A 15,081-nucleotide genomic window follows, 5' to 3' on the forward strand; every position below is an offset into this window, starting at 1 on the left:
ATTCTCTTCTAAACCTCAGGCTTGTGAGATGGAGCCTGCCTTGTGTGCATCTCTGTGGTTCACTGTTTTCATTGCTTATAATGCTCCTTTGTTCATTTTCTACTCATTTGTAGCCGCTAAGTGTCTGGGTTGCTTGCAGTTTGGGGACGCTGTGAACAGGCTCTGTGCAGCTCTCACGTTCGACGCTGTTGTGCCTGTGCATGTGTCTATGAAGTGTGTCCCTGGATGTGAAATTATTGGGTCACAGGCAGGGACACTGTCGTGGACATTACCAATGATGGACACTCCCGGGAGGAATGTCACTGAGCTCCGGGTGGCCCACGTCCTCCCCGAGTAGTGACTCCACATGGTGGAGACCCCTCCCTTGCACACCTTGACTAAAGTGTGTCCCAGCTCCCGTTCCCTGTGCCCGGTCTCCCTCTCTGGACGGTCCCGATTCCAGTGTGGGGACCCAAGTGCTGTTATTCTTCCCATCAGCCAAAAGCTTTGTGGTCAAGGACAGTGGCTTCAGGCACGGCTCTCGGTGGGTGGCCACACATGAAGGTGGGAGTTGGTGAGATGGGGCGCTGCTGGGACGGCGGCACAAGAAGAGCACGTGAGGGGACAGTGATGTGCCCAGAGCCAGCCTCCCAGCATTGGGCTCTCAGGTCAGTGCACCCCTCACTGTGGCCAGCCCCTCCCCGCCCTGTGGCTGTTGCATGGGTGAACCAGCCCCACAGAGACGGCCCAGGAGGCTTTCTGCCCGCTGTCTCTGCTGGGGTCTTTGGGACTCACTCCATGAGCTCTCCAAGCCTCCCCTCCCCAGGCATCCTGGGTACCTCTAGGCAGTCCACGTCCTCTCTGGGCTCAAGGGTCCTTCATGTGCGCTCCTGGTCTCATAGGACAGTAGCCCTCACCCACCCCAGGCCTGACTCCCTCCTGCAGCCTCTCGGAGTCCCTCCCTCAGCCTTTCTGACAATGCCCAGCTGCTGCTTTAGTATAAGGGCGAGCAGGAGACCCTGGTGTAGAGGATCCCCACCATCCCAGAGCCTGCAAGACAAAGGCTCAGGTGGAAGAAGGAGGGCAAGGGACTGCAGGAAGGCAGGAGGATGCGGGGTTAACCGAGGTAGCTGGAAGTGTTGCTGAAATCCACACTCGCATGCCCCAGCTTGCCCCGCAGCCGGCTGCACTGCTTTCCCTCCTCAGCCCACTCATGGCTCGGGTCAGCTGACGTCCCTTCCTGTGCCCTTCCATGGTGGGAGACCACCGCGGGATGGGCCTGTGCTCCTGACCAAGCCTGAATTATGAGAGAATTCTTGTGCTTCTAAAGGCTTCTAAGGCAGAAAAGTAGACACAGGTTCTGAAAATTCTGATCTCAGAGTTCTGACTTTCCCAGACATGAAGCTCCCTTTAAGGCCCTCAGTTCCACTAGCAAAGCATGGGGTGCTTCCCGGCCACCCTGCAAGCTGGGCTCCCAGGTAAGTCATCCACGATGTCGGTGCCCACCTCTCCTCTAGGTGTGCTGGCTCATGGAGTTTTCTCTGTGCTGATTTTATCACTTCATATAAACTTGGACCTTGGTTGTTTTTAGCCAATGCAGTATTATTATTATTATTTTTTAAATAGACTCATGACAGCGTTTCCCAGCTGGGTCAGAAGTAACGCATCCCTAAGCTGCTCCAAGTAACAATCCTGTTAGTGGACTGGAAAACCGCTTGTTCTCAGACCATTGATTTCAAAGCTAGAAAACAGCAGGTAACTCTCTCACATCTTTTTTTTTTTTTTTTAATTTAGAGCAAGCGGTTGTGTGTTTCAGGGAAGGATAGGCTTGGGATGGTTGTGGGAAGGGGAGGATAGACGGCTCGTTCCAGCAGAGAGCAGACCTTGGTCTCTGTCCCTGATGCTGCGGTGGCTCCAGGCTGAGCGAGGAGCTCACACAGGGGAGAACAGTGGCCCGGGACCGTCCCCAGCCACCTGGTCCACTGGTGCCTCCATCTGCACAGGTGCTTCCGTCTCGGAGGTGAATTTTCAGAGCTACTCGCACCTTCAGGGAAACCAGTTCATCATCTCATTGTCCTCCTGGACTGGGGAAGCTGGTGTGACAGAAAGGTCCTCGCAAGGAGGAGTGGGAGGAAGGGCCGTACAGGAAAGAGGGGGAAAGGGCTGGATGTGAGGAGGGGTGAAATGAGCGGTGAACACACCTGACACTAACCTGGGCTCATTCCCCTGTCCCTGGGGGCTGCTTCTTTTGGAGCTTGTCACCCCCTGTGGGACAATGTCCCTGACAGTTGACCTTGCTATTCCTAGCACAGGCAAGCCAGCAACCATGGGCCCTGGAAGCTGCAAGTTTATAAATATATCGTGGGCTCCTTGGCCATGAGCCTGGGTGTGGTCTGCAGCTGCCCAGGTCTCCATCCTGGGCAGAATGGAAACCTTCTTCATCGGGGAGGCCCTGGGATTATTTTTAGGTCGTCCTTGCCCCGGTTGACTTACAGCCACAGCACTTACTCCGTGTTTAATGCTGTTGACCCTCTCTCCACTGCTCAGCCCTCGCAGCCTGCAACTCAGCTTTGTGGTTCCTTTCTGGAAGGTTTCCAGTGTCTCAATGTTCCTCTGAACTTGGGGTGCTCCAAACTGTCTGCGGTCTTCTTTCGGGGCTGAACTAAGGTTGGGATCTGCAGAATAAAGAACGTCTTGTTCTCACCCCAGCCTGCAGTGTTTGCCTCTTTGTATGCAGCCAGTGTATCATGTCTTTTTAAAAAAAGTTCCTTTTTGTGACTACATTACATTATGTATTTGTAATGACTCTGCTGTTCACTGATACACCCAGACCGTTCCTGGAACCTCGCTTTCCCCCGGCATCTTCCCACTGTTTCTCTATATCCGCCACGGGAACAGATGTGAACTAATAAAAATGTGCCTCTGCTTTTGGAGAGTTTTGATGTGGTGATAAGTGTGTTCTTCCCAGGTAGAGAAAGGTCCCATCCGTGGTCTCTTTTCAGCCTGGGGAATGGTGTGCATCTCAGCCCAGACCTCTTTGCCTACTGGGGTGCTAAACTCAGGCTGCAGAATCTCTCTAGAAATCAAAAAGGATGAACTCTGATTTCAGAATCCAGAGGGATCCCTTTTCCCTCCCCTTAGGGGAGACAGGACCATCTGCTATTCCCATCATCAATTCCTCTTCAGTCTTTCTTGCTCATTTCTTACAAGATATTACCTGATTTTTTTTCCTGCCTCTTGTAAATTATAAGGTAAGATCATGGAGTCTCGGGCCAGAAGCCTATTTTAGACTAATTTTAGAGCCAGTTCATCTGAGCATCAGAGGGGACAGATGTGACCTGACCACAGTCGTGGTTAGCTGCTGGTGCACTGGACCAGAACCCATGCGGGATGTTTTCCGGACCATTTGTTCAAACAGCTAATAAATGATCAGTAAATCTGGATGTAAGCGAGAACTCACTGGGCGTTTCCCCACAATGCCTCATCCTCAATTTATGAGGAGGGAATTTGTACGATTTTTCCTGTGCATGGCCACTAGGCTTAAATTCATCATACCTAGCCTAGCCTTTGTGGAAAGGACTATGGTCAAAATCTGACTAATTCATCAATGAATTTATGGTCTGTTCAAAGCCCACGTAAGAAATGGAAAGAACCATGGCCAGTCTGCGACAACGGGAGGATTTATTTGGTATGAGATGGTTACCATAGAGGGACTCTTTATAATTTGTTGGCTACAAGGTTCTTGCAGCCGTGGAATTTTGGACATGTGGCATTATTGTTTTTGGAGAGCTGGTGGAGTAGCCCACTCAATGATCAGTTGTGCTTGGATAAGCAATAAATTCCAGCAAAGAAATGCAGAAAGCAGAGCGGCAGGCCTTCCTCCCCAGAGCGCCGGGTGCCGCGCAGTCCCTCTCACCCCTCCCTGCCTCTCACTGGCTTTTCCTTGCAGTTTCATTTTTGAGGCGTTCCAAAGCAGGATTTTCTACACAAAATAATAAAATGTAAACGTAAAAACAAACCCTGCCACTGGCATTTGAAGGCAGGTTGTTCTGTATCCAAGTGCCAGCTTCCCTTCCAAGAGTGGAACATCAGGGAGGGACGCGGGGCTCCGGATGACGGTGGTGCGCCGTGTTTACGCTCGCCTGTGCCCTCAGGACTCACTGTTCCTTCTTTCCAGGGACAGCTTGACACAGGTGGCATCCAAGGTTCTCTTCGTCCTTCTTGGTACAGTTGTTTCTTACCCTTTGATGATCACAATGTGAAAATGTAACACTGAGCTTCGAGGCCGCTGTTGTTTCCAAATGCTCTGACAGCTACATGCAGTTTCGTGCCCACGTATTCCGCTCCCTTTCAGTGCCCATTTTCAGATATTCATCCTCATTTGGGACTTCTGATCTGTCCTGGATGCTCTCCAGCCTGGGCCAGGTAGGAGTGTGGCAGGCATGGCAGGGGCAGGCAGGGCTGGCACAGCTGCCCCAGTGGTTGGGGATGACCAGCCCGGGCTCGGCTTTGTTTCCACATCACAAATGTCTTCTAAAGTTGGCCTGCGGCTGGCGGGGCTCCTGAAGCCTGAAATGGACCAGGGGATGCTAATATCTCACCTCTCCCAATTCAGGTCCCCGCCTGCAGGCAGGGGGAGATCTTGGCAGCCAGTGTCCTGGGAGGAGGATGAGTGTCCCTCAACCCGCTAGGGGATGTTTGCTAGCAGAAGCTGGAGGAAGGAATGGCCGAGTGAGGGGGCATTCGGGTCAAAGCAGTGGTGGGAGGTGGTACATCTGAGGTGGGGTGTGGAGGCTGTCTGGGCTGGGGGCCCCCTGGCTGGTCCCTTTTCCGTTTGCTCTCTGTGTATTTGTTACACAGAACTAAGAATCATTTGACAGCATTTTCTGATAGTGCCCTGAAGTCTATTGAAAATGGTGCATCTCAGTTGCTTGGCTCCAAGGGTGTTGAGTATGTTCCGTTCACTCCAGAACAGGGTTCTGAAGCTCAGACGGTCCCGGCAGCCTGGCGTGGCGGCTGTGCTGAGTGGGAGTGGGACAGCCGACCTAGGGGCAGATGCTCTCAGACCCACAGATGATGCCACACGGGACAGCGGGCCTCACGAAGCCTCATTTTCCAATCCACAGAGAGGAGCAGGGAACCGAGACTTGTGTAGGTGTGACCTCTCCGCAAGGGTGGGAACTAACTCACCTCTTCCAAAAGAACCCACAATAATGCCCTGAAGGAACAACATGACCATTTTGGGTCTGTTTGCTTTCCCGTGGTCACTAGTATTTTCTAGACTCCCTCCCTGATGTCGAGAAGAGACCCTAGCTGGTCTTTCCCAAAGAGCTTTGTCTTAAATTACCGGGAGTTAACGTAGCCATTAAGTTAGGTTCTCCACTGAGCAGTGGTGGCGTCTGGGCCCTAGCTGTGTTTTTTTTCCAATTCCTCCTCTTTCATTTATTGCCAGGACTAGTTGCTCTGCATGTTATTTCATCAACTGACCTCTAAGAAATATGTACTGAAAGAGCATGGCAGAATTTGAGAGCCGAACTCCAACAAGTTGGGGTGTGGGTGCAAGTGACAAAGTCCTGTGGGCACCATTAGGTCGATTGCAAATGTAAGTGAATTCCCGGCCTCGGGGATATTTAGGGGATCTCTGTAGAGGTCTCCGTCCTATGCAAACATTCTGCCCCCAGGCTGTGCCTAGGGTGCTTCTGGGCTTGTGAACTGACCTCAAAGACAGTGTTTCAGACCCCTTTCGAGGCTGGGTTTTCTAAACCCCCGGCCGTGACCCTGCAGCACAATGGGTCACAACTAAAAATTAAAAATGAAGTTTTAATTTCCTTTCCCACTGGGGCCAGAAGTTCAGAGAAAACACGGCCGGCAGCCGGTTTACTGGCAGCCTCCTTTTCCCAGGCCTTGCCGCCAGGAGTGTCTGTCACAAAGCCTGTTGAAATGTGCACTTTAATCATCAAAACTGCATTTTCGGATTGTGGGGAGCCACAGTGCTGCTTTCCCATCAGAACAAGGCCAGCCTTTCATTCCCCACTGAGTGCTGTCTTTCCTGCTTTGGCTGAGGTCTGGGTGTGAAGAAACATTTCAAAATAGGGCTTCCGGGTCTGCCGGTTTTGGAGAGGGAACTTCTGGTGTTACTGGAATCCTTTTCTTTGTGAACAGGAGCAAATGCAGTCTGAAACCCTGAGACCACAGCCTCTGTGGCCCGTGGGGGAGTCAGTGTCACGCCTGGGCTGCGGCCGGAGTGGGGCTGGCCTCCGGCGTGGGGAGGCTGTGGGGCAGTGGGGGTTTTGGCTCTCTTCCTGGTAGAGCAGGATAATTGCCCAATTCGCCCTGCTTCCCAGGTGGACATGATCTCCTGTGAGAACGCCACTCAGGACGCTCCTTCCCCTGTTTCACTTTGCTGCTTACAGCTTGAAGCTGTGGTGGAACTGTCAGCTGCTTACGAAAACCTCAGCTGCTTTTTCTAAAAACCAGACTTGTGCTTTTAAACTGCTCCCAGGGGATCACTGGCCACTGCCTGCATTAGCTGTGAGGTGACAGGGCTCCGTGGGCTGACAAAGAGCCTGGGAACTTGGAGCTTGTGAGTTTTATGGTCCCAGCTCACTCCAGCACCGAAGCCCTCTGAGGCTGTTCAGGGCCAGGGTTCCCAGGCCTACCCACACCTACAGAGGAGGCCCCGCCAGGGCAGGCGCTGGGGGAAGGCTCCAGGCTCCCGTGTGGGTGGGTGGTCACGGCCCTGACACCACAGGGCAAGCCCAGGGCCTTAACAGAACTCTGCCCTTGTTGGGGGGTGGAGGGGGTTGTGTGGAGATAAAGTCCGTGCAGGGGATTAGGAGGAAGGAGCTCAGGTTTATTGAGTTGCCAGCTGGGACGGTAATTAACACTTCAAGGTGCGGGAAGGAGAGACCTGGTGAGCAAACACAAGGTAGCCCTCCCTGCGTTCTCCAGACCCTTAGAAGACACTCAGAACACGGCTGGGAAGGCTCTGCTGTATTTTTTTTCACAGATGAGAAAGCTGAGACTCCTGGAGGGTTAGCGTGGAGCTCAGGGACACAGAACTGACAAAGGTTGGGTCAGGCACCTTGCCTTTTCTGCTGTGGGAACTGCCCTTCTGGGGCCATTGAAGAAATTTTCAGAGCCAGAAAATCTGATCATGATCTGATAAAGGAACTCCTCATTCATAATTTAAACTGTTCTGGAAACTCAGAGCTGTGGCCATCAGGTCATTATATGGGGAAAGGATACAGCCGGGTCTTTTGCCAAAGCTGCTGGTCCAGATGGGGCCCATTGTGGGTGCAAGGCCTGGAGCTCATTCAGCTGAGAGTGGATGCCTTGGGGGCAGTCGTGCACGCTGGGAAACCTGGGGTGGGAGAGAAATCGCTGAGTGAGGATTATTCAAAGTCGCCTGTTCCTGTTCCAGGCCGTAAAGTCTGGCCCAGGATTGCAGATGGGCAAGAACTGGGCCTCGTTGGTGCAATCTTGCTTTAAGTTGTTTGCCATTGAAGTAGGAAACAGCAGTGCAAAGAGATGGGGTGTGGATGGCAGCTGTGGCTCCTCTTGTCCCTGTGAGTTTCTCAGCTCCGTGCCCAAGCTCCCTGCTCTTGGCAGGCCGCGCGGCGTGGGTCGACTGCCAGTGTGGAGGAATGCTGAACTGTGTGCTCACTGCCTTTTATGTTTCCAGCCACATCAGCCCCAGAAACAGCAGAGACAACCATAGAAGGCAACGCTTCTCCTCGGTGAGCCATGTCCCCCAAGCCTGGCGCGAGGGGCGCTGAGGTTTATGCGGAGCGATTGCTGGGCTGCCTCCCTTTCTCTGGGCCCAGGAGTTTCCCTCTGATGCCTGCTGGGGGCTTATCCGTGAGCAGGCCTGGCCATGCCCACACACGATAAGGAGACCCAACTTTTCACCCAGAGGTTGCAACCTGGCAGCTCACAGGTTGGATTCATTCTGCAAATGTGTTTTATTGGGTCCACATAGTGTTTCCAAACATTCTGAATCATTATTTTTAAAATCAGGAATATTTAAATTAAAGTCTGGATTTCTAGCTCTGTTCCAAAAGTCAGAGGATCTGGCAATACTGTACCTGAATTCCACATGACAATCGGTGATAGGAAGTCCCTGTGAACCCAGGGAAAGCTATGGACACATCTGCAGATGATCCTCAATCAGAAAGCAGACCAAGAGAAAGGGCAGCCCACGGATGCCTGCTCCTGCTCTGCTCACCTGTGCCTCTGTCCAGCTGGGTCTGCCAGCCTATTTGAATCTAATCCCCGTTAAACATTTGCATTTTTATGAATACCCCTTGCTTTGATTCTTTGCTCACCAAACAACTTCCTTATTGTAATTTGACCTCAATTACCTGAATAAGAGAAGGCACCAGATCTCTGGACTGTAGTGAATGCAACCAAGTAAACTCTACCTTATGCAACACTTCAGCCCCCTACCTCATTGTATCCCTTCCTTTTTTAGCATCTACAACTGTAGGAACTGGCATCTGTACAGAATTGAGGGGCCTGGCCAGAGGCTGTAACTGCTGTAACTGAAAAAACTGCTCTAACTCCTGCGAGCTCACTGGCTAGGATTCCCCAGCGTTGATGGCAAGTGGTTCTGGATCTCTCCAGCATCTCACAATGCTCTTTTAATTTCCACCTGCTGATCAGGAGGTCTAAGAGAAGGAAGCAAATCTGAGAACAGAACTATCACTGGAACACACTCTGAATGTTACCCTCAGTTCCAGTTATCTTTTGCAGTGTAATAAACCACCCCAAACTGCAGGGCCTAAAACAACCATTCTCTTTGTCTGACAGGTTATGTGGGTCAGATTTTGGCTGGGACATGGCAAGGACAGCTCGTATCTGTTGCACAACGTCTGATCCTTAGCTGAACAGCTGGGGATGATTTAAATGTCTGGGGCTGGCATGTGGGCTGAGATGACTTGATGGCTTGGCTTAGCTGGGCTTCTCCATGTGGCTTGGGCTTCCTTATAGCATGGCGGGCTCAGGATAGTCAGACATCTCACCAGATAGCTGCGGATTCCTACAGCAAGTCTTCACCAGACAAGGAAGAATCTGCATGATATTTTATGATCTGCTTTGAAATTGCTCATTTTATTATTTTTAAAAGGAAAAAACATATTCCAATACAGATTGGTATTAAATGAAAGTAATTTTATCTCCTCCTCCATCCTTCTGTACACAATTTCTTGAATATTCTCCCCTAAGCATGATTATGCTTAAATAAGCACATATGATGAACTCACTTCTGGAATGGTGGGGTGAGGCACTCCGTGGACATGTTCCCTAGCAGAACAACCATAGCTAATTAAAATTATGTTGTAAAAGTTCAACCATTTAAAACTTCTGGATGTTGTCTTAAGAGTATTACATGAATTAACAAATAATTTTTTTTGTTTGTTTTTGTTTTTTTTGAGATGGAGTCTCGCTCTGTCGCCAGGCTGGAGTGCAGTGGCGCGATCTCGGCTCACTGCAAGCTCCGCCTCCCGGGTTCAAGCCATTCTCCTGCCTCAGCCTCCTGAGTAGCTGGGACTACAGGCGCCCGCCACCATGCCCGGCTAATTTTTTGTATTTTTTAATAGAGATGGGGTTTCACCGTGGTCTCGATCTCCTGACCTTGTGATCCGCCCGCCTCGGCCTCCCAAAGTGCTGGGATTACAGGCGTGAGCCACTGCGCCCGGCCAAATCATTTTTTCAAGAAACTCTACTAAATCTCTGTAAGAAGAGCGAGGGTCTGTGGAACTTAAGCCACAACCTGCTCTCCCCACCAGCTCATCATGATAGCAGGTGTGTGTGCCCAAGACATGGCGCTTCCTCTCCCACCAGCTCTCAGTCAGGGGCTACAGTACCTATCCAGGAGGGGCAGGCCACCAGCATTTCACATCTTTCCAAGTTCTGTGTTGAATAGGTTAAATTCTATATGAGTGTGGCTGAGGTCAGGGGCTCCCTTCCTCCATACAGCTCTTATTCATAGAGTGGAAGCTCTACCCCAGATGTGGCAGGCTAAGAATACTGTGGCCCCAGTTGCTTTTGCCCAGCTCACTCACTGGGTAGAAGTTTCATGCTGGGGGAGGCAAGGCAAACAGATCAGAGAAGCTACTTTCCCTGCCCAGTATGCTGCTCATAAAGATGGGGTGTTGCTCAGAGAGAAATAAGCAGTGGGGAGAGATTTTTGCCTGACAGGAAGGGGGCCTTAAGAACAGAGAACTCTGAAGCTCTCCGTAAATGAACTGACTTTATTTAGAACAGAATGTGGGGGAAGTTCATGCCTAAGGGAGCTCTCAAAAACAATAGACATTCTGGTGGTAAGCAGTGAAGAAAAGGCTGGAAGCTGTATGAGAGCAACAAGTGAAACTGTGGATCAGCTAGCTTATAAAAAAAGAACCACGGAAAGAGACATCTAAGAAGGGCCTTCTTGAGGCTCAAAAACAAAAACAAAAGCAAAATCTCAAAGCTAGCTCAAAAACTATCCTTGCAAAGGGGCTTGAACTTGATTGACTGAGACCGTGGAGCAATTTATGCACCAGGGCACTATCACAAACAACAGAGCAACCAACAGGCAATTAGTAGAATCTAACAGTTGAGTAAGATATCAAGAGACATAGACAGCTTACAGAGAGATCAAGTAAACAAACAGTGAAAGAGAACCCTGCTAAAACCACTGTCATCCCATGGTGACTATGCACATGCTCAAGGCTGTGCTTTCCAAGGAGCAACATCAGTGCCTTTACATTGCAGGAAAAGTAGACTTCACTCAAATGGACCAGCCAAATTACTAAACAGATAAACAACAAAGAACAACAATCTTCAGACACAGGGGCTTCAGGGAAAATCAGTATTCTGAGTGGCTATAGTATATTATCTAAAATGTCCAATTTTCAACAAAAAAATATGAGGCACACAAATAAACATGACAGGGAGACTCATACAGGGGAGGTAAAAGCAGATAACACAAACTGTCAGAGGGCCCAAACACAAGACTTAACAAAGATAACCATCACAAATATATCCAAAAAATAAAGGAAATCATGCTTAAGGAAGTAAGAAATGATGATGCTGTCTCATTGAATAGAGAATATCAATAAAGAGATAGAACTGATTAAAAAGATTCAAATGGAAATTCTGGAGTTGAAAAGTATAATAACCAAAGTAGAAAATTCACAAGAGGAGTTCAACAGTAGGTTTGAACTGCCAGAAAAAAAGAATCAGCAAACATGAAGATGTATTCATAAAGATTGTGAAATAAAAAACAGAGACAACAAAATGAAGAAAAATGAACAAAACCTCAAAGAAATGTGGGGCACCATAATGTGTACAGATATACATGATGATTATACAAGAAGAAGAGGGAAAGGAAAGAGCAGAAAAAAATATTTGAAGAAATAATGCCTGAAATGTATCAAATTTGATAAAAAATTAATATATCCAAGAACCCCAACAAACTCCAAGTAGGATTAATACAAACATATCCATGCCCAGATGCATCATATTAAAAATGTTAAACCTCCAAAACATTAACAGTTGACTTCTCATCAGAAACAGTGGCATCCAGAAGGCAATGGGATTCCATATTTAAAGTGCTAAAAGAAAAAATTCAACCAAGAATCTTACATCCAGAAAAAAAATCTTTCAAAAAAGAGGGTATAATAAAAATATTACCAGATAAACAAAAACTAAGAGAGTTTATTGCTGGAAGACCCCCCTCACAAAAATACTCAAGGGAAAATTTTCAGGTTGACAAGTGACCCTAGATGGAGTTTTGAGTTTACATTAAAAAAGGGCATCAGTAAATATAAGTATGTAATTATAAAAGACATGGATATTTCTATAAAAGACATGGATGTAATTATAAAATAAATGAATATTCTTTCTTCTCTTAACCTATTTCAAAAGCAGTGGTATGAAACAATATATATTTAATTGTATTGTTGAGCCAAAACATATAGAAATGTAATATATTTGACAAGAACAGTACCAATGACGTGAATGTGAACAAAGCTGTATTTGTGTAAGACAATGACACAAGATGGCAACTGGAATGTACAAGAACAAATGAAGAGAGCTATAAATGGTAAATAATAAGGTTAATATAACAAACTTCATAATCATAAACTTGTTATCCTTTCTTCTCTTCTTTAAAAGACATAAAATTATGTAATGCAATAAGTATAACTGTACCATTGGGTTTGTTATATATATGTATATGTGCAATTATTGTTATATGTATATAAAATAACATAAATAACATAAAAAGGATAAAAAGGTATACAGCTATGTAGAAGCAACACTTCTATATCTTATTGAAATTAAGTTAATATAAATCTGAAGTAGATTCTAAGTTGAGGTGTATATGATAAATCATATAAAAGCCACTAAGAAAATAACTCAAAAATACGGTGAAAAATTATTAAAGCAATTAAAATATTACACAAGAAAATATTTACTTAATGCAAAAGAAGCAGTAAAGGAGAAATAGATGAACAAAAAAGACATGAGATACGTAGAAAACAAAAAGCAAAATGACAGACATAAGTCCAACTTTAAAAAATAACATTAAATGTGAATCGATTAAACAATCCAACTAAAAGGCTGATATTTTCAGACTGAATAAAAAAATAAGATCTAACTATATGCTGTGTGTAGGAGACACACTTTAGAACCAACAATACAAATAGGTAAAAAGTAAAAAGATGGAAAAACATTTATCATGCGAACATAACCATAAGAATGAAGTGGCAGCTCTGCTAATATTAGAAAGACTGTAAAACAAAAAAAAATTACTACAGGCAAAGATAAACATTTAAATTGATAAAATTTATCAGAAAAATGTAATAATTATAAACACATATGTACCTAAAAATAGAGCCTCCTAAAAACATGAAGCAAAAACAGAAGTGAAAGGAAAAACAGGCAATTCAACAATAACAGTTGGAGACTTCAATATCCCACTTTCAATAATGGCTAGAACAACAAAGCAGAAGGAGGTAGAAGAAGCAAGGAAGTAGAAGACTTGAGCAACCCCATAAATCAACTAGGTCTATGAAATACACATTTCACCGAACAGCAGGATACACATTCTTCTCGAATGCACATGGAACATTTGCCATAAGAGACCAATATGCCAGTTCATAAAACAAGCCTCAACAAATTTTTTTAAAAATTAAAATCCTATAAAGTATGTTCTCTGACTACAATAGAATGAAACTAGAACTCAATAACAGAAAATTTGGGGAATTTACAAATATGTGGAAATTTAAAAACACATCCCTATATAACCAATACGTCAATAAAGAAATCACAAGAGAAATTACAAAACACTTACAGGTGAGTGAAAATGAAGACATAGGATGTTGAAACTTATGGGAAGCAGCTAAAGCAGTGTCTAGAGGGTATTTAATAGCTGTTAATACCTCTGTTAAAAAAGAAGAAAGATTTTACATCACTAGCCTGATTTTCCATCTTAAGACACTGAAAAAAGGAGAGCAAATTCAATCTAAAACAAACAAAAGGAAGAAAGTAATAGAGATTAGGGCGGCTATTAATGAAGCAGAAGAAAAACAAAAGAGAAAGTGAACAAAACCAAAAGTTGTTTCTGTGAAAAGATCATCAAAATCAACAATTAGCTAGACTGACCAAGAAAAAGAGAGAAAACTCAAATTACTAAAATCAGGAATAAAAAAGATGACAATTCTATTGACCTTACAGAAATAAGAAGGATTGGAAGGGAATACTATAAACATTTATATGCTAACAAATTCAAAAAACTTGGATGAAATGAACATATTTCTAGGAAACTCAAACTACTAAAACTGAATCAAGAAGAAATAGATAACCTAAATAGACCTGTGAAAATGAAGACGTTGAATTAGCAATTTGAAAACTTCCCACAAAAATGGCCTAGGCCCAAAAAGGCTTCACTTTTTAATTCTCCAAACATTTAAAATAGAGTTAATACAAATTATTTTTTAAAAAAGGAAAAGAATAGAAGGGAGTAGTTACCAAGTTATTCTTTGAGGTCAGTATTACCCAGATACCAAAACCATCAAAAACATCAAAACCACCAAAGACATCATAAAAGAAAGGAGAAAAAAAAAAAGAAAATAGCCTTAAAAGGGCAAATCTGAGTGTTGTTGGCCTTAAAGAGGTGGCAGAGAGAGAGAGAGAGAGAGGAGCAGAAAGTTTATTCAAAGTGATAATAACAGAGAACTTTCCAAGCCTAGAGAAAGATATTAATATCCAAGTACAAGAAAGTTCTAGACCACCTAGCAGATTTAACCTGAAGAAGATGACCTCAAGGCATCTAATAATTCAACTCCTAAGGGTAAAGGATAAAGAAAGTTTCCAAAAAGCAGCAAGAGAAAAGAAACAAACAGCGTACAATGGAGCTCCAGTACGTCTGGCAGTAGACTTTTCAGTGGAAACCTTACGGGCCAGGAGAGCGTGGTGTGACGTATTTCAAGTGCCTAAGGAAAAAACTTTTACTCTAGAATAGTATATCCGGTGAAAATATCTTTCAGACATGAAGGGGAAGTAAACGCTTTCCCAGGCAAACAAAAGCTGAGGAATCTCAATACCAGATCTGTCCTACAAATCATGCCAAAGGGAGTTCTTCAATCTGAAAGAAAATAACATTGATGAGCAATAAGATATCATCTGAAGGCACAGAACTCACTAGTAATAGTGAGCACACAGAAAAACACAGAATCTTATAAAACTGTAATTGTGGTGTATAAATTACTCATATTTTAAGTAGAAAGATGATAATATAAATTGATCAGAAAAAATAACTACATCAACTTTTCAAGACATAATACAATAAGATATAAATAAAAACAACAAAAAGTTAAAAAGACTGGGTGTGGTGGCTCACGTCTGTAATCCCAGCACTTTGGGAGGCCAAAGCAGGCAAATCACTTGAGCTCAGGAGTTCAAGACCAGCCTGGGCAACATGGTGAAATGCTGTTTCTACAAAAAATTACAAAAAATTTAGCTGGGTGTGATGATGTGTGCCTGTAGTCTCAGCTACTCGGAGGGCTGAGGTGGGAGAATCACTTGAGCCCAGGAAGTCAAAGCTGCAGTGAGCTG

The 15,081-nt window shown here is 45.5% G+C and overlaps 1 long non-coding RNA gene across 1 annotated transcript; it reads right to left on the reverse strand.

Annotated features, from left to right (window-relative positions):
- Positions 1-1,785: 1,785 nt before the first annotated feature.
- Positions 1,786-8,450, reverse strand: LOC105487299 (uncharacterized). Its single transcript, XR_011623174.1, has 3 exons — positions 8,343-8,450; positions 2,488-2,654; positions 1,786-2,023 (listed from the first exon to the last, which is right to left on the reverse strand). It is a non-coding gene; the product is annotated as an uncharacterized lncRNA (long non-coding RNA).
- Between the last annotated feature and the right edge of the window lie 6,631 nt (positions 8,451-15,081).

The sequence above is a fragment of the Macaca nemestrina genome, chromosome 5 (assembly GCF_043159975.1).
Source record: "Macaca nemestrina isolate mMacNem1 chromosome 5, mMacNem.hap1, whole genome shotgun sequence".
NCBI lineage: Eukaryota > Metazoa > Chordata > Mammalia > Primates > Cercopithecidae > Macaca > Macaca nemestrina.